Source organism: Periplaneta americana, chromosome 4 (genome assembly GCF_040183065.1).
Source record: "Periplaneta americana isolate PAMFEO1 chromosome 4, P.americana_PAMFEO1_priV1, whole genome shotgun sequence".
In the NCBI taxonomy this organism is placed as follows: domain Eukaryota; kingdom Metazoa; phylum Arthropoda; class Insecta; order Blattodea; family Blattidae; genus Periplaneta; species Periplaneta americana.
The window spans coordinates 145,141,641-145,167,517 of record NC_091120.1 but is presented as its reverse complement, the minus strand read 5'-3'; the positions used below and the strand labels follow the sequence as shown (position 1 = coordinate 145,167,517).

At 35.5% G+C, this 25,877-nt stretch overlaps 1 long non-coding RNA gene across 2 annotated transcripts in view; it reads right to left on the bottom strand.

The window, feature by feature from the left end:
* Window positions 1-24,785, bottom strand: part of LOC138698263 (uncharacterized) — a 75,730-nt gene extending 50,945 nt beyond the window's left edge. For both annotated transcript variants that reach the window (XR_011331806.1, XR_011331805.1), the window contains exons 1-2: window positions 22,230-24,785; window positions 8,258-8,372 (exon numbers count right to left, since the gene is read on the bottom strand). This is a non-coding gene — a long non-coding RNA (uncharacterized lncRNA). The remainder of the gene's footprint in view (window positions 1-8,257; window positions 8,373-22,229) is intronic.
* Between the last annotated feature and the right edge of the window lie 1,092 nt (window positions 24,786-25,877).

The window sequence follows — 25,877 nt, the reverse complement described above, 5'->3', positions numbered from 1 at the left end:
ACATTGTTGACAAGTAACTCCATCTATTAGAACAACCATAAAGCACTAATAGATGCTATAGAGTTACCAAAAAAAAAAAAAACATATTCACAATCGCCCCCGAATAATAACAAATGAATAACACCTATCGATAAATAACAAACGGCGATCACACAGGAAAATGTTACAGTCCAAAAACAAACTATATATTTAAATTAAAAATGATTAATAATAATTAATGTTTTATTAAGATCGACCAAAAATTGTATGCAATATATGATGTTAAGTGTATACCGGTAACAGAATCTCGGAAATGGAGAAGACTCGACTTCGTCTCGTCTTCTATAACTTTTCCTCGATTCTGTTACAATGCACTTACCACGCTTGTATCGCAATATACCCATTACTATTCAGTCGTTAGAAAGGCTCAGATCCCTACAAGACTTCATATCTAGTAGCCTACATTAAAAAATATTCACATCTAAAACATAATGACTGAAAATCCAGTCTTGAATCTCTGTTTCTGTCTCTCTTTCGATGGGTGATTAATAATTCACAGTTCAAAAGTGACAATATTAAAGAGTATTTATTTGTTAACACAAACACTATATCTTAAAATAGTCGATTTATACAATTTCCATCAGAACATCAGTCTGCGGTATCATCAGCGTATATGGAATTACAAGTATGGACAGTTCGCGTCGGTGCCTTTGATGTAACAGGACTGATTTCAATGACCTTCAAACCAGTTTGAGCGTGAGATTCTGTTTTTTTTCCCTATAGTTGGCGCTGACATCACACCAGTTAGCAGTCGACACAGCGGAATATAACAGACAAACAATACATCGAGATACATTATGTACTCAAAATAAATTGGACCAATGAAATAATAAATCTGTCATTATCTGTAATGTCTAGACTCTAGAGTTCCTTAGGTATAATGAGAGTCGAGACGTTGACCCTATCAACAATTAAAATATGTAATAATTTGATAGTGCTGAAAATGGAAAAACAAAATTCCTATGAGAAGTAAAATCATATGCCTATATATTGTATACAAATATTAAACGAATTTGATACATAATTTCATAATGTATTATATTATTTTATAATATAATTTATTATATATAAAACATAAAAAATTATTATTACAACTAGTTTATCACTGAGAAATAAGGAGAAGCTGTTAATTTGAATTTATTTGAAGCAAAGCGTTACTGGATTACGCAATAAGGTAGGCGATTAATTATTATTAATTATTATCTTAGCATGTGCTCGATTATACTCATCTCTAACTATTAGAAGTGGAACTAAACGCTGGCGCACAGAGAAACAAAATAGGAAAATTCGCTAAGTGTCCATTCTATGTAATCCCTATTCCCTAGTATCATAAGATATGGTAGTTACGCCACCTAGCGACGCTTCTATGCATGGTGACTTGACGAATTGAGTTTACACAATTATTCGCACTTATTTACGTTTTTTCCTTATTGTGCGTAAACTGAACTTTGGTTATTCTTCTGAGTCCTGAGACATTTGTTGTTTTAATTTTAATGTTCAATGTAATTCTAAACTTAAAAAAAAAGTAACTGACATGATGTAAAATGCTGGAAAAATTCTGCAGGTTACAGTTGGGGCAAAAATGCAGGAATATTATACCGTACTTCGATCAGTACACATACATCCTATATCATAATCATGTATTAAGTATGGTATACTATACTATAGTATACTTTCAGGACTCAGGAGGTTATGAAAGCAACTTGGTGAAGGCTTTGAGCGACAACGTGAAAAAATAAAAGTGACTCGCTAGGGAAGATACCCAAAGTTTATGCCGTAATATAATGAAATAAATCTAACATTCCACGATGGATCAGTTTCTCAGAGGGTTGTAACGTCATTTTCAGATCACAAGTTGCGCTGGATTTAGTGTAGGAGTTGGTGCAGGAAGATGATTCGAAAGAAAGCTGTGATCCATGAGCAAGACAGGCGTATTGTTTACACTGTTGCATAAGATTCTGATTAAGAAAAGAAAAGAGGACTTAAAATTTCATTGGAAAAAGCAACAGAACGTGCAATGGCGTACACACAATTGTTGCAGATAACATTACTGATAGTGTTTCTATAACCACATCAAAACATTGCCATTGTTGAGAAAGGTAACTAAAGAAACCAAATGCTGGAAAAATGTTGTTGCTCATAATATTAAACAGAGGACTATTGGAGATAAGATGGACTAATGGAAACGAGATTCAAAACGAATTGATAAATATTGGCGTACATGTTTCTAACAGGACCGGCGAAAAAACTCTAGAAATGAAACTGAAACAGGGGAAGATTCGGATAGTGATCTAGTGAGTTAAACTCAAAATACTCTAGTGTGGTTGTATTGTGAGGCAAATATGAAATATGTGACATATTTGAGTAATGTGAAGTACCTAGACAGGTGGAAGTGAAATACCTCTGCAGGTTTTCAGAGCGCAATAGCTCATGTTGTATGTAACAAAAAAGTGTAATACGATATTGGTGAAAAATTCATAGTTTTCTCAGAAAAAATGTTTTTTTTTTTTTTCCGAATGTTTAACGCCCTCTTATTCGGAAACTATTGAGAGTAGAATCGTGGGTCTTGACCATATCGATAGAAAATCTAATAAGGAATTATTTATCCCTCTGGCGTATTTCAATACCGTGGACGGTTTGCGTGTAAATTTAATTTAAAAACCACTACTGTCAAGCCACCGAACAATCCGACCAAATTGCAACGTTGTAGTCAGAGACGGAGGTGGAAGGCATTTCACGTAGGGCGACAGATCTGAGTTCGCTAACCTCTTACATCTGTTTCATTTAAATGTATTCTATCGCTTTTTTCAATCTGAAAGATTATTTCACTTCCACTCTGTATATAGGCCTACATGTATGTATGTATGTATGTATGTATGTATGTATGTATGTATGTATGTATGTATGTATGTATGTATGTATGTATGTATGTGTGTATGTGTGTATGTATGTATGTATGTATGTATGTATGTATGTATGTATGTATGTATGTATGTATGTATGCGTGCATGTATGCCTTGTGCAAACAAATTCTAGTAAACAATTGAGAGTTGGACTACCAGCTTTTGTGATATGATAGAGAAGCATTTCTTATTAACAATCATTAAGAATCCGAAAATAGCAAAATGGACACCCGCCCTTAGTGAAATAAGAAATGCTAAATTCACTTTGTTGACAAACCGTTGGGGATTAGACCTTGTTCGTTGGAATACGTAGTTCAGTTCTCATATCCTATTGCGGGACAAATTGTAACATGGAGTCGACATGTTTTTGGAAATAAATTTTGTTGTCTAACACTAATAGAATACCATCACCAATGTCAACACCAGCAACAGAAACGATAACAACAAGAATTGTAATAATATTAGGCCTAACAGAGGAATATGATCTCAAAACATCAATGATCATGTTGGTTATAAGAACAAGTTTTCTCTCTAGGCGTATATAAATTTATCTTGCTTATTAAAAATCCTTCCCGCGCCGTGGTGTCGTAGTCTAAGGCATCCTGCCTAAGACTCGTGTTACGGAATGCGCGCTGGTTCGAGTCCTCATGGGGGAAGAAATTTTCTCATGAAATTTCGGTCAGTGTATGGGACCGGTGACCACCCAGCATCGTGATGCACTTGGGGAGCTACGATAGGTAACGAAATCCGGTTGCGAAAGCCAGCTATAACGGCTGGGGGTTCATTTATTTATTTTATTGGGTTATTTTACGACGCTGTATCAACATCTAGGTTATTTAGCGTCTGAATGATATGAAGGTGATAATGCCGGTGAAATGAGTCCGGGGTCCAGCACCGAAAGTTACCCAGCATTTGCTCGTATTGAGTTGAGGGAAAACCCTGGAAAAAACCTCAACCAGGTAACTTGCCCCGACCGGGATTCGAACCCGGGCTACTTGGTTTCGCAGCCAGACGCACTGACCATTACTCCACAGGTGTGGACCTGGGGGTTCATCGTGCTAACCACACGATACCTCCATTCTGGTTGGGTGATCGTGCTCCTCTGCTTCGGCATGTGGACGTGAGGCCAGCAGCCGGCTGTTCAGTCTGAGCCCTTCATGGGCTATAGCGCCACGGAAAATTATTATTATTATTATTATTATTATTATTATTATTATTATTATTATTATTATTATTATTATTATTATTAAAAATCCTCTCGAATGAGAACGGAAATATTGAATGCTTTAAGGAAAAATAAGAAGAATTAGAATAAAAGCGAAGGAATTGTGCAATAATTTTGTTGGCAGCAATGAACATCGAATCTTCACCCCCCACCACAAACAAATTACCCCCACCATAACCAAATTAAAACTAACCAAACGCTTAAATCCACTGTCAGTCTAGCGAGGGCAAGCAACGTTGTAGAACCGGTATCATCAACCCGAAAGATAATTTGGTAAGTTTCATATGTATTACGATTGTGGAATTAATAATTATTCAGTTTCATTCATATTTGTGTTGTGCTATTATGTGGTTTTAAACGTTAGGTTATAACTCGACTAGAGATGAAGAAATCGTAGTGCTGCAAACATGAGGACTATATTTCGTAAATTAAATGTTTGCTTATTAAATTCCTAAGACGGGTGGACAAAAAGATAATACGTTATATTCTAAAGAATAAAAAAAACACCAACAGCGATAGGTTATAATTACAAAACTTGATAACTACAGTTTGTTACGAAACAAAATTTACGAAATGATGTTGGGAAGAGAAAGCGCGAAACAAATTCATGATGTGATTCGTAGATTAATTTAAATGTAGCTAAATTAATAAATTGAAAGGAAGTGCATAATATAATAATTATAGGGTAATTGCCTAGTTCACGTTGCTTAGTACGGCCGACATAAACGATGTGTCTTATGCTTGACGTTATTAGGTCGATTGTACGTAAAATATTAAATATGTCACCATTTGATTAGTTTATTTATATTAATAAAATATTCCGGAATCTACAAACTTTGCATTATTCAGAATTTATACGATTAGTGAAAAATACTTGAGCTTAATTTCACCAAAATGTGAAATATTTACTACGCTTTCATGGAGTATATTAAAATCGATTTGAATACGTTTACCGTACTGAATACGATCTTCCCAACCCCATTTTTCATGCAATATTGTATTCGTATTGACAAAGATTTCAATACAGAAGCGGAAGTTTCAAAAGTAGACATTTTGGTTAACATGTCAAGGACATACTCCGTATGCCTTTGTTATAAACAATGTTGAGTTTTCTTAATGAGGTATATGAAAACTTAATATTCCGGCTGTTAGCGAAGAATGGTAATAATGGCTTTCAGAAAAATACAAAATAGTATGTATTACAACACTACTTTTAAGTACATAATTGCGCTCACTGTTGGTAAAACATACGACACATCAAACAAATGACGATCATTCACGCGCTTAGCGTATTGGAATAGTTTTGAATACGATACGCGTTTTCATGCAACTCAATCCAGCATTGAATACGATACGACCCCACTTTTTAGGTATCTCGACCTCGAGACTCAGATCGTTTTGAATCCCCGTTTTCATGAAAGTTTCAATACGGTAAATATATTCAAATCGATCTGAATACTCCATGAAAACGTGGTAATAGTGAATATATTAATTTTGTTATAAAACAATACTTCTAAATATTATACATGCCTAGATTTATTCATAATTCCCATTTATTTTGTTATCTAAAGTATAGTTTTGCTACTGACCGTAAATCACATTTCTCGTACTTATTCTGGATATGCATCACTCCAGTTTTTAGAATTTTTCTTACTTTCGATCGGAATTTATCCATGATCTTGCCCAATCTTTAAACACTGCCGTTTTCCACAAAATCACTTCCAATCCCAATCAAGAAATGTAAATTGTTTCATGGCCTTGTATTAGATGGAGATGTAATGATAAACTTTTCTACGCTAAAACCTATGTCTTTATTAATTTAAATTAAATCGAAGCACTTGGAGAGCATTTGAATTCATTCACGAAAAGTTCCAACATACTATGGAAAGGTATGATGACATATAACTTAAATAATCCCCTCAACTCACCAACCTTGTCACATACCTCGGCTTAATGTTACTTTCTCTCATTCCTTCATTTAATCCTTCTAACCCATAAAGTACGTACGTGACAAGGTTAGTGGGTTAGTTTAGGGGATTATTTAAGTGATATGACATCATACTTTTCCATCGTAATCTTTAAAATATTATCGAATTCACTAACTCTTTACTATGCTTAAAAGTGAAATTATACTTAATACCGTCATCGATCACATACTTCATAATTTACATTCCAATGTAAAATTCTTCACTTTGTTTTTTTTTTTTTTTTTTTTTTTTTGTAATAAAGTGGTAGAGAAGTGATAAATGAGGAAAGAGAAAGGACGTAAGAACTTTAATAGACTCCAAAAATATAAATGCACTACATAGAATACAAGTGCATAGAAATGGACTTTACTAAAATAAAGTAAGATAATGTACAGAAAAGTGATTTTTTAGCATAAGCGTAAGAGTGCTTACTTCAGCAAAGTTGGGTATATAGTTAACGTCATTCATAGCACCAATCCTTCATTAACTTTCTATTTTTCACGCTTTCCCCATGATCAACGTAACTATGTAATTAAGCCTTTAATGTGTATAAGTTGTATTGATTTATGTACTAGACTATTTTGGAGCTAAGTCATTGAAACCTTTTTAAACATGAATGTTATTTTCATGCACATCGATCTTTCGAAGAATTGAAAACAAGAGTCGAAATGCCTCTAAAACGGTTAACTGAATTGTTACCCTTGAGTTATTTTACACTTAACAAATTGAATAAGTTCCTTTCATACATTTAAATTTTAACATCCAAAAATTGGAATACCGTAACAAAATTACACTGACATTGGTAACATGTCGCGTTCGTAAACGGAAAGTACGATAACTGAAGATTATTTAAGTCTGGTCGCTCAGTGTTTATGGTTGCTTCTGGACCCAGTGGATACGGGTTTGTTGCCAGTCGAAGGGCGATGGATTCTTTAAGAAGAATAAATCCCAAGTAAAGCCGTTGGCGCCATGGGATAAAATGTAGAATTCGGATGACTTAGCCGTTTTTGCACTCCCATGTAGTTGGGCATAACTAATGCGCTTACGCGCTCTTGTCGAATAGGGTGTTAGAAAGGTACCAACATGTGCGAATGGTTTATTTAGTTTGGTTTTGGTTTCGTTACTAGCTTTGGTTTCGCAAGGCTAAGTGTGGTTCTTCGAAAAATAGTAGTATAAAAATGATTAATTGTAAAAATATGTCTATTATTATTCCAATCTGAGCACTAAGAAACTTGTGAATTAATATCCAATGTTAGTGTTCGTTAAAGCTCCTGGTCGGTCTCAAAATTTAAACAATTATGTTCCGGAGTGCCTATCCCACCATATCCAGTGATTACTAGATGGGAATCTTGGTTAAATGCTTGTAATTATTATTGTGAACATTTTGACTCTGTGAAAAATGTGATCCAGTCATTTGACTCAAACGATGAAGCTGCAATAGAAATTTGCTAAACGGTTTTGAGATATCCCAGTGTAAAACAATTGATACAAATTGATTTAAGTTTTGGAACGTTGCCTGCTTATATTGAGGTTTTAGAAACACGTGGTACTGAACTAGCTAATCAGATCAATGTAATGGAAAATACTGTAAAAGAACTAAATCGCGAGGAAGACGAAACAATGCAGCGCGTGTCTAAAAAGCTGAAAACTATATTAGACAAAAATGCTGGATACAATTAACAAGTAACTGCAAATCTGATATCCTGGAAAATGTTGACTCTAGCAATATACCTTATTTCACATATTCGCCTGTAGTGTCAGCAGATGTAGAACGCAGCTTTTCTATACTATATAAGAACCTGTTAACAGATAATCGTCATTTTTTAATTTAAAAAATTTGCGTATGATAGGCTATACGAGTATTTACTTTATTGTAACGCTTCACTACAAATGTAAACAATTTTAAATGAACACATCTCTTTTTCAATCCATTCCTCTTAATTTACAAATTATAATAAACATGATGCACATTGCATTTACAGATTGTACGTCAAGTTGTAGAGGAAATTGTTGTATTTATAGCTATTGTTGCTAGGCCTTGAAAGCTATAATTCCCACACAGAAACTTGTTGCTATGGAAACCATTCTTATATTGAAATAGACCCATTGAGATAGGCACTCACCTGCTGGAAATAATTCACCGGTATCGCTCACTTGTCCGCATTTCCGAATGATCATCAAATAGGGTTTTAATTTTCCGCTAGAGCGCATCATTTCATTGTAGTGTTCTGAATGAACCTGGAAATAAAATCAATAGTTCTGTAACTTATGACTATGAAGGTCATACCTGGTTAAATTAGTATTTCCCCAATCTTATTCAAGATGTTCATTCTCCATATTAAATTGCTATTATTCTAATTTCATAAATTATAAAGCTCTTCAAAATGTTGGACTTAATAAAATAAGTTTCGCGTCATTCATTTCATTATGCAGGGACATCATTTTATTTTTACTTCAATTTTTATTGTACGTGAGTTTTTTAATGTACAGTACTTCACTCCCACCCCCTCTACTAGTAAACTTCCAACCGCCCTCCATACAGAACCAAGGCCGCGTATGCAGTCAGTCGCCTTACGGTCATAGTAAATAGTACTAAGTGAGTATAGTACGTTCCAGAAATATGTTCGCGTTTCCAGTGACAAAAGACCTTTCAATATTGAATCATATTTTCGCACAGGTACTGTCGTCAGTTTGCCTACGTCGCATCCCGGTTTTCCCCACAGTTTTTCAAGCTTTTCCTCGATTTTGTAAAAAGCAATTCCCAACCTTGTATCGTAATATACTATTACGGTAACTAAATTCATGTTTCTATTTCAGATTAATTTCAACGACTTCAAACAAGTGGAAATGGATAATCTCTCGCTGGCAATTTTGTCTGAAATGGTGTGCCCCATGTGTTCGGACTACTTAACTCCACCTATCACCATGTGTCACAATGGACACGGAATTTGCAACGTCTGCAAGCCCTGGTTGCATAACTGTCCTACATGCAAGGGAAAGCTGATAAACATAAGAAACATTACTGCTGAAAGTCTGGCCTATAAGGTTTTGTATCCTTGTAAATACCGTCGATCTGGGTGCAAAGAAGCGCTTACTATACATTTTTTGGCACAGCACGAGGAGATTTGTTATCACAGATCTTACAACTGCCCTTTCACAGCTCTGAACACATCGAAATGCAGTTGGAGTGGTCCATTTTATGAAGTGAAAAATCACGTTAATAAAGAACATGGAATGGAGTCGAGATATCAGTACGGTAAACTTGACACATCTATTTCAAATTACACCACTAACAAAGACTGGGGGATGGCCTTGTTTACCAATGACAGTCTGTTCTTCAGAATGATCAGAACTACTGATAACACTGTGTACTTCTGTCTTTTGTATATTGGACCCAAGGACGAAGCTAACAAATATAAGTACAAAATAACCCTAACAACTGCAAATGGTGCTGAGAGTGCTTCGATCTGCAGAGTTGTACGTAGTTACTTGGAGAATGTTGACGATATATTCGAAAACATGAAATGTGCTGTGTTTCATTATAAATTTTCTCAGAATTTTGTTAACACGAAAGAGAAAGAACTGCAGTTTGAATGTGAAATTTTTTGTGATAACTGAAATTGACTGTTGTTCATAACTGCCAGGAAATCAATTTCTCTGTTACTAGTCATTTGAAAAATGCATGTAAAACATTACTATAGCATCTTTGCATGTAGTTTTTAGAACTAGACGAGGTTCCTTTTTGGATATCTCTATTGTTTGAATTTCTTGTCAAGCGTAGCTTACACATGGGAAAAATAATTCTACTCCACTCTCCAAGTCTCTTATGATACTGAAGGAAATCCAGAAAAAAAACATTGAACATTGTTAAGTCTCATAATTTTAATAAATAATGCTACGAAATTTTTGTACTTATTTTATATGGGTTTTACGTCATACGACTTGTCAAATACATTGTACAATATTTCTCTTTGCATACATTTTTTTTTTCACTGTATTAGTTTTGAGAAACATATTTTTAGAAACGAAATGCAAATAACCTACGTCATTTGTTTTAAATTAAGACAAAATATTTTATACAATATTAATATTTAGGTATCTGTTCTTTTAAGAGCCATTAAAATGTGTATTGCCAAAAAACAAACACTTTTATTTAATCACTAGCGATCTGTATGCAAGGCCTTAGTAGTTTGTATTGAGACTATACTATAAAATAATGTCGCTTTCATACTTGTCATAAGTTCTTCATAACAAATAAAATTTTCTGCATCATAATTGAATGAATTATCTTTACCTAGCTATCCGAAACAATTCACCTACAGTAAGTCAAATTGTTCTGCAAAACAAAAGCGAACTGGTTGTCATGCGACGTACATGGTGATTCAGAAGGAATATTAAATATTTTAAGGGCTGGTAGTGTGGATTATTCTGAAAAAAAAAAACCGTGTAATTATGCGTCCAATTTTCAATAGATGCGGACTGTGCAGATACAGCTGTTCCAGTGTTAGCCTACATATAAGCACAGTCTAGTATATAGTCATGAAGCTCAATATATAGTAAATATGCTTCCATAGATAGTTGCTAACCACTAGGATCGCTAATATCACCTCATTACAGACAATGCGAAATAATACCGGCACAGTTTATTGTTCATAGCACTCTCACAACTGAAGCTTCGTGACTATATACCAGATTGTGATATAAGCCTCACAAATGGTACGAAGGATCAACTATATACAAAGGAACAGTCGCTTAATGCCTAAGAGATCGCACTGTTCATAATGGATGCAGGAAAACAACCTGTTCGTAGTTCTCTTGGCTACAAGAATGAACATGTTCTTCCATCATGACAGAGCCCCTGTACATCTTAGCAGTTGGGTGACACACAAATTTCAGACCCCGGACAATGGATCGGCCGAGATGGACACGTGAATTGGCCGCGAAGGTTCTCAGTCCTTAAGTCCTGTCGATTTTTGTTTGAGCGAGTAGATGAAAGACTAAGTGTAAATTACATTATTATTCGCTCGTATTATGAATAGTGCTGTGCTCAAAAGAACGACAAGATTATCTCAGAAGAGCAACACTTGGTCCCTTCAGAAGCGCTGCTAATGCGCTTGTGAATAATATATTTAAATGGAGGCCTTCAGACACAGTCACAATCAGGAACAATTTAGGAAACTCAGTTTACAAGAACAGATTATTGCTATACAAAAGAGAAGGCCAACCTCAACACTACCTGGTCTTAAATGTATGTATATAGACTAATTTGTAGCATGTTTCATTCAAGAAGGTGTCCTTTCCCCCTCTTAAGAAATATACAGGAGCCACTACTGAGGATATTTTTTTAATCTGAAGGTATTGCTATGTGGTGGTTTCTTAGGGTTAACAATGGTGTGATGTCTTGTCGAATCGCTGTAAGTTCGGCGGTGTAGATAGAGCTGTTAGACGGTAATTTAAATTAGATATGGGTATTATTAGTCTGGTTGAACCACGCTGCTCCGTCTCCAACGCTAATTTTGCACACAATGCGCACTTACATGACAGCAGGGTTGCAGATTAAGAAATCGCAACCGTCGTACCAACTTACGAAAATTGTCAATTGTCATACTTCAGCATAAAATTGTCGTACATTTCTCAGCTTCCTAATATATTTTCCAGTCCACAGCTGTGTAGTAATGGTTAGTATGTCTGACTGTGAAACGAGCGGGCCGGGATTCAAATCCTGGTTTAGACAAATTACCTGGTTGAGGTTGTTTTCGTGGTTTTCCCTCAACCCATTAAGAGCAAATGCTGGATAACTTTCGGCGCTGGAGTCATTTCGCTTCATGTCATTGACGCCAGATAACTATTGCAGTTGATAAAGAATCATAAAATAACCTATATTATATATGTCTACCAGTCAATTTCAGTTCCAAATTTTAAGAATTTATTACTAATTATTGTTCACATCCACAATGACATTCAGGATTGAAACAAATCAACACTCAGTTCTTCATCATCACACTATTATCGCCGTAAAGCGTGCACAATAACGCTTGGTTAGAAACAACAATGTTGTATTAAGTCAGCAGAAATTTGAGCTTTGGCCGGCGCGGCGGCAGACATTTTAATATCTGTTAATGCGGCGGCTGAAAATTATATCAAATTAATTCATCTACTGTACAGTCGACTCAAACCCGACACCAGTAGCGGCTCATGGCTAAAGGCTCTTAGGCGGAGCCGCCCCTATAAAAATCTCCTACAAAAATCTTAACATGTGCTTATGTTTAATAGTAGAATAAAGATTTTCAATAGAGAAGAAACATCGAAATTTTACTCGCCTCGTTCGTTAATAACGGTCAATATATTTGGAACTGTTGGTACCGACAGATGTTTTTGAGATAGGTTATAAGTAATAAAGGCTCAACCTAAAACTTTCCCTACCGGACAATAGAAACAGGACGGGGGTGGTTTACTAGTGGAGTCTGGCTAATAAGGGTACAGCTAAGTTGTAGAGATCTACGCCTTGAGTCGTTGCCAACATTTTCTGGCTCTGAGTTTTAAAAAACTATAATAATAATAATAATAATAATAATAATAATAATAATAATAATAATAATAATAATAATCATAATAACAATAATAATACTTTATTTATACTGGCAGAGTTAAGGCCATAGGGCCTTCTCTTACACTCTACCACGTCAAGTATACAAGCAGTTAAAATTTAACAAAAAAGTTAAAGAACAGAATACTAACATATTACAAAAAAAAAAGAAAAAAAGAAAAAGTAGTAATAATAATAATAATAATAGTAATAGCATAAAATCGACACTAAACAACATGAAAATAATACCATAATAGAAAAAAAAAAAAAAAAAAAAAAGAAAGTAAAATACATTCGAATATAGTGAAAGCAAATCATTTAGTACAAATGGTTAATATGGAAAAACGTAAGGAAGAATATATCAAAATGGAATGTAATAAAATAATAATAAAAAAGAAAAGAAATACGAAAATTAAATAAAATTCACGATAAAAAGGCTATGATAATAAATTCATCGGCTGATAAAGAGAACAAAAAGGGGAAAGGAAAGAAAAAGAAATATATAGCCTATATTTTTACAAAACTATGGCAGAGAAGGGGCTTATAACTGAAAGGAATCTAATTCAAAAAGTACAGTTTTAATTTATTTTTGAAACTAGACAATGTCCGACAGTCTCTGACAGGTTGTGGTAGAGTTCCAGAGATGAGCTGCAGAGACGGTGAAAGATGAAGAGTAGAAGGTTGTTCTGTGTTTAGGAATGGAGAGTGTGATATGGTGTTATGAGCGAGTATCTGTTTCGTGATATGAGGACAAATGTTGAAGACGAGAAGCTGGGTAGCTAGGGTTAGAGGTTTGAAGAATATTGAAGAGTAAAGTGAGCGAGTGAATAGTTCTTCGCTCTTTGAGACGGACCCAGGACAGCATATTTAGTGAAGCTGTTCTCTTGGAGAAGAGAAAAGAAACAATGTCTGACACTCCATTCTTGAGATTACGTGTCTGCTCTCTCATTCATTTTACGGTAGGTCCAGTGGCGGCTGGTGCTTCAAAATTTTGTTTGTTTACTTTCTTACTACAAAATATTAGGCCTATAATGCTACAGCCGTAAAAATTTGCAAAACTCACCTATTTATTTCCACAATGTTTTCCCAGAAGAGTCTCTTCGTAGTGTCATTCGAGCGTATCCGTTCATAAATGAAAGGAATATTCGCACTGATCTTTCAGTTATTTATGGCACTGACGAGTTTAGAAACATTTCAGGCTTTGTGTCTCTAATGGAATTTTTAGAGACAATTTATGTTCAACTTTCGGCGAGTGTACAAAATTACTAGAAATTTTACTAACAATCCCTATGACGATTTCAGAGGCTGAAAGGTGTTTTCCTACTCTCCTACGAACAAAACACAAGGAAAACAGGAGAAAGATTTTATTTCAAAGCCACATAACCACTGAAACTTCTCGTACGCGTCAGAATTGAATTTTCTGTTAAACGACCTGGCTTTGGTTTTCACGCACTGCGAAATTTCAATGTTCGGAGTCGACCTACCAAGACGCTTAATCTCACACTTCTCTTCTAAGCTGCGCGATGAAAATGGATGTTCTATTAAAGATTGAAATGTATTCATCTCAACTAGGGTCCATTTAATATAGTAGAATAACACAAACAACACAATTTATTAAAACAGCTTCTTACGCGCCACCACGTGCTCTCAACCAACTCGACTCAAGTAACTGCGGTGAAACGGAAAACAAAAACACCAATAAAATACAAACTCACCCTCTACCCTAAAAAAACTTGTTTTCGCGCCTAACTGCAGTCGCAGGGCGGACTCATTCATTGACACTCATCAGTAGCTCTGCTGCCATCTGTTTCCATTTTCAAAGCTCCCTGTTCGTTTATCAACAACTTAAAATCCACACTGGACAACATCCCTCTCATCCCCTCGCCCCGAAGAGATACCCAAGATCAAGCCAGTTTCCATAAGAAGTACGGTCGTTTACTCTGGCAAGTCAACGATGAGGCTCCTACAAACGATTATAGTTGGATGAGAAACTTACTACAGCTGATCATACCAATCGTGTAGGCTACTTACTTGTTAGACCACAATAACTTAACTTGTATTTTAAACCAAAATATCCGTACATTTTTTTAGGTGTAGCACAAACTTGCTACAACCTTAAGGAGCCGCGCCTGGGTAGGTCATAGGCCTAATTGGCATTTTAGGATAACATTGCGATAATAAGAGGAAGTCGTTTAGTTATTCTTTGACACAATTGGTATCCCATAAAGTGAAAGTTTTTCAAACCTCCGTCAGCGACGGGAAAACATAAACGGAAATTCAACCGCGCGAATTAGTTTTGGCTTTTCCTTCGTAGTACGAGTATCGGTATTGTTTGCGGTTGTGACCTTGTAATAGGGATATCTTATGCGAAGTTTTACCGTTCCATGCGACGCAACATGTTGTAGGGCTATGTTTTGTCATATGCTACAGTTGATTACGTTTTCCCGCTTGTTGGTTTTCTGTGCGTGTCAAAATTATATTTACAGTTATTTTGTATAACCTAGTATAATTTAATATAATTCAATGTTTTCTTACCTCATAATTTAATTTAATTTAATTTACAATAAATAATAACGTAAACCTGTATAATATTGAGCAATTCCCCGAGATGGGTGGGGAATCTGCAGTATGCAGAATATAAATACGAGTAAATTTTATGTTCATGAACCTAAACGAGAACTTTGAGAACAATATGCACGAATAAAAAAATAGGAAATATGTCGAAAGTGAATATTGCCCTCTTTAATAATTAGTATTTAAGAACTGTACGCTAAAAACAGGATATGCAGCCACCAATGTGTTTTTTATAGGGAAGAGACTATCGAGATTGAATTCCTTGTATTTTTTCTGTAGTTCCAGAAAGATCAAATGCAATTTTTAATAGGATGATATAATATGATCGCAATAGTATCACGATTAGTAGTGTGTTTTGTAGGTTAAGGACATGCAGTTTTGAATACTGTGTGGGATGATTTTGAAAATTTGAATCTAAAACATGGCTTTAATAATTAGGGTACAGTACATTAAAAACATAATTCACGAAATGGATTTCACTACGGATCGTCCTGGATAATAAACATTCCAGTTTATCGAGAGTTTACTGCAGGCGTAGAATTCGGAGACTCCTACAACTACTGCATGTAATCTAAGCTAACATAGCGCTCGCTGTCGAGGTTACATATGTTTATTAATTTTTCTTTTTCCTCTTCCAAAATGAAACTATAGTCAACAATTCCTTACTTGAAGTAGTTACTTTTATTTAATAGCTAGCACTTTCGAGGCCCAATTTTATTACTTATATTTTTTAAGGTGTAAAGCATATATTCAGAATATTTCGGGACCTGATTGAAGACAAAACGTTTTCCCTGGTTTTTACATATAGGAACATAACAAAAAATTTGGCATTTTGAGTTGTTTTTAAGAGTATTTAATATACTAATACACTACGTATATCCTCAATGTTTATATAACGAAAAACAAATGCACACGCAAAGCGCATACCTCACAGCACACGTGCGCTATCTGTTGGTGCTAGTTCAGGATATCCCTATTGTGAGAACTGTTTGCGAGTGTTTATTTGAGAATAATGAATCGTGTGTGTAATATATCGGGAAAAAGTTTGGACCATGAAACTAGATTAAAAGTGAAGGAACTTGGCGCGCCTCGTCCTGATCTTAAAATTGTTCAAGAACAAAAACAGTGCAAATCACGAGGGGGTTATACTCGTAGTTTTAACAGAGCATTGTATAATGCAGCTGAGTGGGTGTGTGGGTGTGAATTAAAAAATGCATTCTTTTGTTTCACGTGCCTTGTCACAAATTCTAATGACAGCCATTGGACCGAGACTGGGATTACAGACTTAAACATTTTTCAGGAAGTAAAGAAACATAATTAAAGTGAAAAACACCTAATGGGTTTATTGAATTTTCGATAATAGGAAAGGTAGACATTAGGTGTCAGCTAGATAGTGCTTACCGCTTAAGTGTAAAAAAATACAATGAAAATGTTTCTAAGAACCGGTACATACTAGGGAAACAGATTGTATTAAGTTCTGTGGCAAGTTTGAGCTCGCCTTAAGGGGGCATGACGAAACTGAAAATTCCAACAATCCTGGAATTATTCGTGGGCTGTTTAGTCTCGTGTCAGAATTAGATAGTGTTCTGAAGCAGCACATAGAAAGAACAGAAAACAGTGTGTTCTTGGGTCTCTCAAAAACTATTCAAATTGAATTATTGGATTCAATTTACGAGATTTGTCTTAATATGATTAGAACTGAATTATCACAGACTGATTATATAGCAATCGAAGTTGATGAAACTACTGACAGCGCAACTCTGTCACAGATGATTTTCATAGTTCGATACGAACTTTAGGGGAGTATAAATGAAAGATTCATTAGTTTCGTCCAGCCAAAAGATAATAGTGTGAAAGGTGTAAGTGAAGCCATTTTCAGTGAGCTAGAAAAAATGAAAATAAATGAGACGCCTGAAAAGCTCACTGCTCAGAGTTATGATGGATGTCTAGTCATGAGCGGGAAAAATGGTGGGGTTCAAGTGAAGGTTAGAGAAAGATATGAAAGTGCCCATTTTATTCACTGCTATGCGCATCAGTTAAATTTAATTGTTGAACGCTGCGTAACTGGGAATAAGCAGGTGCGAATTTTCTTTGGTACCGGTAACCTGGAAGGAATCTCTTCCTTTTTTCTCAGTCTCCTAAACGTACCGCTGTGCTTGACGAGGTTGTGAAGAAATCCATTCCCAGCTGCCCTCAATCAGGTGGAATTTCAAATCACGGTGCGTGACTATTGTACACAGATATAAACAGGAAATTGTGGAGTGCCTGGATAAAATCATTGATGACGAAAGCATTGATTACAAGACACTGAATAAGGCTATGGGAATAAAGAGTTTTCTAAAAGACTATTTCCTATTTTGGTTAGATTTGTTTAATAAAGTTATTCCTCATTGCGACATTTTGTTCAATGAACTCCAGCAAAAACAGATCGATTCTATAAAGACAATTATGTATCTGACTTTGTGTCATCTGTTCAGCGAGTCAGAGCTTCACTAGATATAGACAATTGCTGGGAAGGGGAACAACCATGTGCTAAACGGGCTCGTTTTATGGACTCTCGGAGGATGTGTGCGAAAGAAGACTGTGATATAATCACGACTCAAATCAATGATCGTTTTCTATTCAGTGATCATCTGTCGGTGGCAAAGTTGTTTGAGACGTCATTGTTTCCAAGACATCGCATTGATTTCCCTGATAATGAACTGAAAATAGCTGTTGGTTTGTTTAATTTGAATCCTAAATAACTGCGTCATGAACTTAATGTGCTATATGGCCGAACAGATTTTGTAAAAGCATCCGGTGCATTAACTTTATTGAACTGTCTTTACGAAAATAATTTGGTGAATGCTTTTCCCGAGAGCGTTAAACTCTTTAAGATCATAGTGACCATTCCGATGATCACCGGAGAGGCTCTAAAACGAGTGAAAACTTTCACACGACACACAATGAAAGAAGGCCGCCTTTGTGCACTTGCAATGTGTTCGATCGAAAAAAAGCTTCTGGAATCGCCAAACTTCAATGAACGAGTCACAGACCACTTTGCAGCGCAGAAAGAGAGAAGGGCCGATTTCGTCTACAAGCAAATGAATTAAGGTAAGTCAGTGCCCGTTATATATATTTTAATAACTTATTGCTAAAAATTTCCAGTTACGGAAATACACGAATAAACAAAAAATAAATAAACGAATACTCCTCCTCGAGGCCCTGAAAATTTTCCATTTCAGGCCAGAGCTTTCCTCAATTTTAAAACCACGAGCCGCGACTGCCCGACACCTATAAAAAGTCGGCGCGTTTAGACTTGTTAATGCTACTGCGATACTATTTCATTGACAAGACTTCCTTTGTCGAACAAACAAGGAAGTTAATAAAATTAAACGTGTACAACTTTGATATAACCACAGTCTACTATATACAGTCACGAAGCTTGAGTTTTGAGGGTGCTAGAAACAATAGACTGTGATGGTACTATTTTGCATTGCCTGTAATGAGGCGATATTGGCGATCCTAGTGGTGAGCAACTATCTAATGTTTGCATATTTACTACGTATTGAGCTTCGCGACTGTATATATTAGATTGTGATATAACCGCGCCGTATACGTGAAACCTAGACCTCAAGTTGACAAATTATGACTTACATGGAAAGCATAGTTACCAGATCGAGTTTCAAACCATTTTTTCCCCTTAAAAGCATGTTTCTTTCGGATTAGTCAAGGATATACTGAATGAAGAAAACTTGTCTAAAAGGGCCTAATTAACAATCAATTTTATTTCAATAATTATAAACCAACATTATAAGTTCCAAAATAATTTGTTTCCCTTCAGTGAAATAGTCGTACAAAATTGCGTACGACATAGTTCGGTCGTACCTCGGACAATTAGTCAAAATAGTCGTATGCGTACGATTATAGTAGTACGTATGGCAACACTGCATGACAGGACAAAAATGGAGCTTTCGTCTTTGTTTGAGCAGTGTTGCCATCTGTAATGTACGCAAAGTCGCCAAACAGTTCAAAGTCTCTAGATTCCTTGTTATCAATAGAGAAAGTTTTACTTTTGTCACTATAGGATGTTGAAAAGTCGCTAAATTCCTATGTAAGCAAAGGAAAAGCTAAAGAAAAAAAATTGTCGCGAAAAACACAAGTAGTCCGATTTAGCGACAAAATCGCTAAATTGGCAACGCTGTGACTGAAACGAAGTATAGATGGCGTGAGAGTAGAAGGTTCGAAATTGTGCTATTTTGCGGTACTCCTAGTAGATGGCGCGCGTTGTTCGCTGAGCAGACTTGCCAAGAAATATTACAGAATTGCACATTTCTTTTCCTTGTCTCTTCCCGACAAACTGGCCACTCTGATTGGTCCACGTCATATTTACCTCAATACGCATAAAACTCCAGGTCGGATATCGCGAGAACTTTCGCTCACTGGCTAAAGAGTAAAATGACCGTGAAATGTGACATGTGACACTGACAACATACGCGTAACAAGACAAAGGAGCTGTTTTATTAAACACCACGAAGCGAAAGTGAGAAGAATAGATGAAAAGTTTATTCTTTTGTATCAATTGTGTTATATGTCTCATTCATATTACTAGTATTGATTACATGTAAACATGAGGAGGCATTAGGCCTATACATAAATTGAACTGCAAATTTGACTGCCAACTCCTAAACACAATTTCGGGAGAAACATATCTTGAATGCTTCGTAACTGAGGAGAAACTCGGCGCGTTCCTTCCGTACTCTTTTTCTTTTTTGTCTTACTTCTCAAATTTTTAAGAAGTTCTTAGATTTAGTTACAAAATCATTTAGTTCTGAAAACTCCAACTGTTATGGATCCCTTTTCCCATTAAGTTGGAGAATCAATAATAATAATAATAATAATAATAATAATAATAATAATAATAATAATAATAATAATAATAGCAATAATAATAGAAATAATAACAATATAACAAATATGGGACGCGCAGGTTGTGTTGCCAGATCAGTAAAATTAGAAAATCGTACCAACCTTAAGAAATGTTGTATTTTACTTTTCTTTATGAAAAAAAAAAAATCGCAACTAAATTACATCTGATATTCTCAGAGCTATTGGACGTATCAAAAAACTTAGACTTTTCTTCCTCTGACACAAATATCGTCAAGTGAGATATACTGCCTTATAATAAGAAATGTAGTACATATTGTATTAGCCGCCTGAAGTTCCAGAAAATGCGCCACAACATTCAGCAAACACAGTGTAGGTGTGCGAAGAGAATGACTGATGCGTTACTGGAACCAAATCAAGTATTAATTTTTGAAGCAAAACTTTCTTAATTGAACAATATTATTTGTTGCTGCCTCTCTGTCCTTCCTACCACAGTCCAGTATATACAGTCACAAAGCTCAATACGTAGTAAATATGCATCCATAGATAGTTGTTAACAACTAGGATCGCTACTATCGCCTCATTACAGACAATGCGGAATATAGTACCTGCACAGTCTATTGTTCCTAGCACCCTCACAACTCAAGTTTCGTGACTGTATATACTAGACTGTGTTCCTACTTTGACAATACTGTACAAGCATCTCTGTCGCTGTCTCAACTGCGGAATATGTAGCTAGTCGGCGATATGTGCAATGAAGAGGGAAAGGAATTGGCCACCCAAACCCCATCATCTCCTGGCCTAGTTGTCTCATAAGTGGTGCTTTTTTATATCACTTGTGAGGTTCAGACCTGTCTTGGGACAGTTGACTAAATAACATATTATACAAACAGGTTGGAAAGGAACCTATTATACTAATTCACAGAGATAATGGATAAAGTCAATGCAAATAAGTTTTGTAAAATAAGTTTACTGCGTCCGCTCGCACTCTCTGTCTCACTCTCTCTCACATACTACAATATTCTCTATTCTCACCATGTTTTAGCACGGCTTCCAACTCTGCGATCTTGCATACTCATTTTCTCTCATCTTGCAACGTAACAATAGTCATTCAAATAATTACATTGCAGTAACTATTTTTACAATATAGGCTATTATATGAAATTATATATCGTCAACTCTATATGTAGATGAAGTCATTGAGGATCATCAGTGTGGTTTTAGGCGTAATAGATCGACTATTGATCAGATTTTTTGTATTCGACAGATATTGGAGAAAAAATGGGTATATAAGGGCACAGCACATGTTATTTATACTGTTAAAAGGAAACTATTATATAACATTCTTATAGAAGTTGATATTCTCAAGAAACTAGTTCTAATAATGAATAAAATGTGTCTCAGTGAAACGTACAGCGGAGTCCGTATAAGATAGGGCAGTTTCTGTCGGATGCGTTTCCAATTCACTGCGGGCTAAAGCAAGGAGATGCACTATCACCTTTACTTTTTAACTTCACTCTAGAATATGCCATTAGGAAAGTTCAGGATAACACAGAGGGTTTGGAATTGAACTGGTTACATCAGCTTCTTGTCTATGTGGATGACGTGAATATGTTAGGAGAAAATCCACAAACGATTAGGGAAAACACGAAAATTTTACTTGAACCAAGTAAAGTGACAGGTTTGGAAGTAAATCTCGAAAAGACAAAGTATATAATTATGTCTCGACCAGAATATTGTACGAAATGGAAATATAAAAATTATTAATTTATCCTTCGAAGAGGTGGAAAAATTCAAATATCTTTGAGTAACAGTAACAAGTATAAATGACACTCGGGAGAAAATTAATCGCAGAATAAAAATATGGGAAATGCGTGTTATTATTCGGTTGAGAAGCTTTTGTCATCTAGTCTGCTGTCAAAAAACTGAAAGATAGAATTTATAAAAGTTATATTACCGGTTGTTCTGTATGGTTGTCAGTGGCGTATACTGGTTTAAGGGTCTGGGCTACCACTGACCCTATTATTACACAAAATATATTTTAAAAACCCTATAATAAAATTCCTTACCTATTTATATGTGAATTCCAGACGTCTTGATTGGGACGAAAATACTTTGATGACTTCGTCATTGAAATTACAGTTGGGCTGCTTGCGAAGTTTCTGTAGAAATGACTTTTCAATTGACATCAGTGCCAAGCCGGATAAACGTTCTTGTGCATGAGTTGATCTACAGTAGGATTTTATTCTCTTCAACGCAGAAAATGTTCTTTCTACCGATGCTGACGTAGCTGGTATTGTCACAATTAATGTTGCCAATTTAAGGACTTCAGGAATAACTTGGTTCAGCTGGTTTTCATATATGGCAGATAATATTTCATGGATAGGTTTGTTCGAAAAATCAAAGACTTCTGCTGAATATATTACACTTAATTCATTTTTCAAACGTACTTGATCAAAGTGACTGTTATAGGACTGAAATAATTTGTTTAGTGCCTCGTTCGGGAAGTTTTCTCTATAAGCAGAAAATTTTTGAGAATCTAGAAGATGTGTGAACTGAAGCTTTCCATAATCAGAAAATCTGTCAGTAATTTCCATGTGCATACGATCTAGTATGCTGTAGTACAGCTGCCTGTATTTCAATTCATCATCTCCTTTTCTTCGCTTTAATGGTGGTTCCATTGTATTGTCTGAAGAATTTTCATTTTCCATATTACTCCATATGGACGGAAACCCACTACGTCTGAACTCGGATATAGTATGTTTTAACTTTGATACCTCTTGCAAGCAGTATGCTATGTCTAGACTTTTTGTCTGAAGAATATTGTAGAGCACATCTGTATGTGCGAATACTCTAGCATAGACTTCAAGAAGAAATATATTCTGAAACTGTGTGAAAAAATACAAATATCCTTGAGCCTGCACAATTACATCATCATCCCAGTTTTCTTCAGAGTCATTACAGATGATATTTTCAAAGAAAGCAGTCAGTTGTTCTCTGTATTCCTTTACTGTATTTACAAGCCGAGATGTAAAATTCCATGTAGTTGGTGCTACTTTTGGGAGTTTCTTTTTCATAAATTCCTTGAGTTTTTCTGATCTTTTAGGAGATGTTGAGAAAAATGCAGCTAAACCCGACAGTGTTTTGAAAAAAATGCGGCATTCTGGAATGGATAAAGTAGTTTGTTGCAAAACTAAATTGAGAACATGGCTGTAACAATGGACAAATAGTGCTTGAGGATACTTTTCTTGAACTTTTGTTTTTAAGCCATTAATATTTCCCGCCATAACTGAAGCACCATCGTATTTCTGTGCAATTAACTTATTGCCGACATTGTATTCTGCTATAACACCTTCCACATGCTGAAACAAAGCAGCAGCAGTTTTGCCCGAACTGACATTTGTGAATCCTATAAACCGTTCTTGAACATTGGCAGTACTATCGACGTATCTTAAAACAGTGGACAATTGTCTCTGATTAGAGCAGTCACTTGTTTCATCAACAACAATGGCCACAAAAGGTGCTTCTTCTATTTCAGATTTTATGTTCTTTATCATAACCCCACTTATAGCAAATATTAAGTCATTCTGAATTGAGAGAGAAGTGCACGGAATACTGTTGAACTCTCAAGATGATTGGCCAGTAAATGGTCAAATTCACTTAAGGAACTTAAATATTCAATATAATTTCCTCTATTGTCTGATTCCACACTCTCATTATGACCCCGAAAAGCCAATTCTTGTTTTCCTAGAAAGCAGACTGCGTTAATAAGACGCAGTAAAATCTCCCGATTTTTTTCACAAGAGCATTGTGTTGGTTGATGTGTAGAACTTTTTACTTATCTAGCTGTAAATCAATTCTTGTCTTCCCAAAGTTTGCAAAGTTCATGCTACTATAAATATGAGCTTTTGATTTGTCGTGTTTTAGGACTGCCGTTCGAAGGGAGTTCATATTAGAAAACCCCTCTTTTGATCACACATTAGTTTCGCGGCTAAATAACAAACATGGCCAGCAAAATAGTTTAGACAGTTTAGAACTACCACACAATCAATTCCACTTACCATATGATGTTGAAGTGAAATGGCGTGTGTACTCACGCTGTTTTTCTTTTACGTCCATGGACAAATTTAATTCAGGAGTTGGTCTTTCCATTTTCACAATTTCAACTTTCTCGTTGTATGTACGACGGTTAAAAGGCACTTTTAATAAACCTTCTATTACACAGACATTTTCAACACAAATCTCTCCAGAAACTTGTTCTGCCATATTTTTCACAATATCATTTAATTGGGAAATTAAAAACTTAATAATTCACAATTAATATAACTCTTAGACACTCGAACAAATCACAAATTTAAAATACTGCACTGCAAGAACACAATCACATTAATGAGCTAGCGTACTAAGCATATTGTTGCTTCGCGCCTTCCAAGAAACCGATCACGAGAGCGGCAACTCACCCACCTACAGTGCACGATGGAAACTTGAGGGAGCGGGGGGAGGGGGAGTTGTGCGACGTGAGCGGAACGGTCACAGGCTACCCTTCGCGGCAGCGGTTTCTCCAGTGATGCCGCCTTGACAACTTGTTTCTTTTCGAGAGCAGAGAGCGCATATAAATCTAACAATTACTTTAATTTTAATTACTGTGGTAAAACTAATACGGTAATACAAAATTATTACATATGTTATATTATAAACTTTTTCTTTTGTAATTTCGGTAGCCCCGGTAGTCCGCAAAATACGTCCCTGATGGTTGTGAAAATTAGACTCTCACTTTGACAGAGGAACAAGGGGTGTTTGAGAATAAGGTTCTTAGGAAAATATTTGGAGCTAAGAGGGATGAAGTTATAGGAGAATGGAGAAAGTTACACAACGCAGAACTGTACGCATCATATTCTTCACCTGATATAATTAGGAGTATTAAATCCAGATGTTTGAGATGGGCAGGGCATGTAGCAAGTATGGGCGAATTCAGAAATGCATATAGAGTTTTCGTTGGGAGACCGGAGGAAAAAAGACCTTTGGGGAGGCCGAGACGTAGATGGGAAGATAATATAAAAATTGATTTGAGGGAGGTGGAATATGATGATAGAGACTGGATTAATCTTGCACAGGATAGGGACCGATGGCGGGCTTATGTGAGGGGGGGCAATGAATCTCCGGGTTCTTAAAAGCCATTTTAAGTTGTAATTATTATTATTATTATTATTATTATTATTATTATTATTATTATTATTATTATATGATTAAATGTAATATAATATAATATAAATGACAATCCTGGTCCCTCATCTTCGAGTTCGAAATTGCTATTTAGAATGTTTCTAACATTTTTTGTGACCAATGCATCTGCAGAACGTTCATTTTCCTAGCTAAAATTAATAAAAGTTTAATTTTATTAAGAAATCACATGGCACAACCATGCTTAGGCATAAATAATTTGTCTGATCAATATCGAACATGAAATTTTGTCGGAGATTAATTTTGGAGACACAAATTACGATTCTGACTTCTCAAAGTGCCGAAAAGTTCCTCTCTAGAATCTAGAGACTAAAATTTAAGCTAAATGTTAATAAATGTGTGACTGAGAGTGAAAGTCATCTCTGTGTTGAACATCAAAGAGGTGCGTTATTATTATTATTATTATTATTATTATTATTATTATTATTATTATTATTATTATTATTACCGAGCGGGCTAGCGGTTTGGTAGAGGGC